The following is a 3,992-nucleotide window of genomic DNA, read 5'->3' on the forward strand; positions in this document are numbered from 1 at the left end:
AGAAGGAGAGAGAGAGAAGAGAAAGAGAGAGAGTGGAGGAGAGGTAGGGGAGAGTGAGAGAGAGGGTGAGAGAGAGTGGACGAGAGGTAGAGGGAGGGAAAGAGAGAGGGTGGAGGAGAGGTAGGGAGAGAGAGAGAGAGAGAGAGAGAGAGAGAGAGAGATGGTGGTGGAGAGGTAGGGGGAGGGAGAGAGAGAGAAGAGATAGAGGGTGGAGGAGAGATGTGGAGAGGGAGAAGAGAGAGAGAGGGTGGGGGAGAGGTTGGGGAGAGAGAGAAGAGAGAGGGTGGAGGAGAGGTAGGGAGAAGGAGAGAGAGAGAAGAGAAAGAGAGAGAGTGGAGGAGAGGTAGGGGGAGAGTGAGAGAGAGGGTGAGAGAGAGGGTGGACGAGAGGTAGAGGGAGGGAAAGAGAGAGGGTGGAGGAGAGGTAGGGAGAGAGAGAGAGAGAGAGAGAGAGAGAGAGGGTGGAGGAGAGGTAGGGAGAGAGAGATGGTGGTGGAGAGGTAGGGGAAGGGAGCGGAGAGAGAGAGAGGGTGGAGGAGAGGGTAGGGGAAGGGAGCGGAGAGAGAGAGAGGGTGGAGGAGAGGTAGGGGAAGGGAGCGGAGAGAGAGAGAGGGTGGAGGAGAGGTAGGGGAAGGGAGCGGAGAGAGAGAGAGGGTGGAGGAGAGGTAGGGAGAGAGAGATGGTGGTGGAGAGGTAGGGGAAGGGAGAGAGAGTGACTAGAGATGGTGGAGGAGAAGTAGGGCGGAGGGAGAGAGAAGAGAGAGAGAGAGGGAGGAGAAACTTTTTCCCACTCCTATCGATAAAATAATTGTATTAAGTCATGCAAATGTTTTACAGTTCGTAAAGTTGCAAATGCATTGTGTTATTACGAGATAATGTGATAGATATTTTAATATTTTACCATTTTTTAAAAACATTTGAATAATAATAATACAAAATATCAGCTGTCTTGAAGGGGACGATAATGCAAGAGGGAGGGTTGATTGATTTCATTGGTCATCAACTCAAGACTCAGTCATTTCATTCAGGGTAAGTGTTGTTTAGCCATGAGTTACCGTGCCTCAAAACAGGTCATTTCTGAAGGATTCGTTGCCATAGAAATATACCTGGCATAAAAGTGAGCCACTTTAGTATGACCGGTTGTCCTGAGTTGAACTCAGAGTTGACCAAAGATACCTCGCTAACTCCTCAAATCAAGCTTTGTAGGATTCCTCTCAGTACTTACAGGATAGTAAAACCAGGAACATTCTGACAAGGGGGGTCATGTCAACAGACCCCACTAGGAACATTCTGACAAGGGGGACATTTCAACAGACCCCACCAGGAACATTCTGACAAGGGGGGTCATTTCAACAGACCCCACTAGGAACATTCTGACAAGGGGGGTCATTTCAACAGACCCCACCAGGAAAAAGGCTTTTTGGGGCTAAGGGGTTAGGGTTACAATCAGGGTCAGAATTTGGGTTAGGGGTTATGTTAGCGTTACAATTTTGAATGGGGAGCAGTTGTTTGGTCCCCACAAGGATAGTAAAACAAGTGTGTGTGTGTGTGTGTGTGTGTGTGTGTGTGTGTGTGTGTGTGTGTGTGTGTGTGTGTGTGTGTGTGTGTGTGTGTGTGTGTGTGTGTAAGAAGACATCTACAGTAGGTTCTTTGTAACAACAATTTAATTGTAGCTAAAATGACAGATATACCCGAAAACACACCCACACAGATCCCCACCCACACAGACCCCACACAGACCCCCCCCCCAGCCATACAGACTCCCGCAGTCAAGTACAACAATAAGTGCTTACATGCAGAACTCTGCTCATAGAATAACATAAAAATTATACATTCTAAAAAAAATAAACAATCGCTTTGACTAATCTTTCATATAATACACATTAATTTTTTAAAATAAACTAAACCGATTGTTGAAGTGAAAGTGCAAAATAATAGAATTAAAAATAAATATTGATTGCAGACATTGTTTTGACAAGACAGCTGAGTATCTGGATGATTGTGTTTAGACCAAGTTGTAGGTTGGAACGTTAAAGCCCCCACCACCACTTAAAGGGGTTCCCCCCCTCATCTGAGGGATGTGACCACTTTCAAACAATAGACTGAGCTGTGGATGCAAGAACATCCGTGAGCTCAAAATGATGTTTTTTAACCATGTGACATTGTTTCACAAACAATGGATTCACACAAGTTTATATTTCGGGTTCTGATGTTGAACTTGAACAGTTCAACTTAACTTATTAGGCAGTTATAAGTCATAATCTTCAAGAATCAATGGCTATAAATAAATATAAATCACTCATTTAACATTTAAAAAAATCAAATAAGTGATGTACCTTAGATCTGTGGCTAAGGACAACCTGTACCATGGCAGTACATTATTGTATTCTGATCCTAGATCTGTACCTAAGGACCTCTACCACTTTATTCATGACCTTCACCCAACACCTAGCGACCTTCACCCAACACCTAGCGACCTTCACCCAACACCTAGCGACCTTCACCCAACACCCAGCGACCTTCACCCAACACCTAGCGACCTTCACCCAACACCTAGCGACCTTCACCCAACACCTAGCGACCTTCACCCAACACCCAGCGACCTTCACCCAACACCTAGCGACCTTCACCCAACACCTAGCGACCTTCACCCAACACCCAGCGACCTTCACCCAACACCTAGCGACCTTCACCCAACACCTAGCGACCTTCACCCAACACCTAGCGACCTTCACCCAACACCTAGCGACCTTCACCCAACACCCAGCGACCTTCACCCAACACCTAGCGACCTTCACCCAACACCCAGCGACCTTCACCCAACTTCTGTAGCTCAGTTGGTTGAGCATGGCGCTTGTAACGCCAGGGTAGTGGGTTCGATTCCCGGGACCACCCATACGTAGAATGTATGCACACATGACTGTAAGTCGCTTTGGATAAAAGCGTCTGCTAAATGGCATATATTATTATTATTATTATTATTACCTAACAACCTTGTCAGGAGGTTGGGATCTCTTGGCGTAACAACTAAGGTGTTGGGTTCACAGTCGCTGGACCCGGGTTCAGTTGGTCAGAAGTAAACAAACCTTCCTGTGTCCAGGAAAATGCCCGTAGGGTATCACATTGTCTTTAACCTTTCAAACAAATGACCAGGTTTTCCCCAAGATCCCGATTGGAGAATTCCGGATTATTTCCTCCTGATTCCGGGAATCTTTCAACTGGGATTTCATGTTCTACTCAAAGACTCTTATATTATCTCATTATATGCATAGAGGTCAGAGGTCAGAGGCATCATGCCCATAGGGGACACAGGGGCTTATCCAGTTTGGTAACTATCTTAGCTTGCTGCTTGCTGGCAAAGTTGACAGACTTTAGAAGAGCAAGCAATAACTAAATGTAATGAATAAGACTCATATTCCATTGAATATTTTAGCCAGATTTAAAAAAGAGATGCAGAAAAGCATTTTATTTCCTTTAAAAAAATAACCACCAGTCAGGAGGGTACAGACATCTCAAGAGATAAACTTAGACATGCAGAAATTAAACATAATGGTTTTGGCTCTAGATTGCAGGAAAAAGCTTTTTGAGGTGTTTGAAAAATTCTAAATGATTCAACTCGTCCCCTTCTGGACCACCCACCATCCATCCTCTCATCCCCTTCTGGACCACCCACCATCCATCCTCTCATCCCCTTCTGGACCACCCACCAGCCATCCTCTCATCCCCTTCTGGACCACCCACCATCCACCAGCCATCCTCTCATCCCCTTCTGGACCACCCACCATCCATCCTCTCATCCCCTTCTGGACCACCCACCAGCCATCCTCTCATCCCCTTCTGGACCACCCACCAGCCATCCTCTCATCCCCTTCTGGACCACCCACCAGCCATCCTCTCATCCCCTTCCGGACCACCATCCATCCTCTCATCCCCTTCTGGACCACCATCCATCCTCTCATCCCCTTCTGGACCACCCACCATCCATCCTCTCAT

General features: G+C 46.7%; 1 long non-coding RNA gene across 2 annotated transcripts; it reads right to left on the minus strand.

The window, feature by feature from the left end:
• Window positions 1-2,308: 2,308 nt before the first annotated feature.
• LOC127932550 (uncharacterized) lies at window positions 2,309-2,978 on the minus strand. Of its 2 annotated transcripts, none has more exons than XR_008145923.1 (2): window positions 2,729-2,978; window positions 2,309-2,665 (listed from the first exon to the last, which is right to left on the minus strand). It is a non-coding gene; the product is annotated as an uncharacterized LOC127932550 (long non-coding RNA). The 2 variants fall into 2 exon arrangements; XR_008145922.1 differs by having other exon boundaries at window positions 2,708-2,978.
• Between the last annotated feature and the right edge of the window lie 1,014 nt (window positions 2,979-3,992).

Source organism: Oncorhynchus keta, chromosome 10, assembly GCF_023373465.1.
Source record: "Oncorhynchus keta strain PuntledgeMale-10-30-2019 chromosome 10, Oket_V2, whole genome shotgun sequence".
NCBI lineage: Eukaryota > Metazoa > Chordata > Actinopteri > Salmoniformes > Salmonidae > Oncorhynchus > Oncorhynchus keta.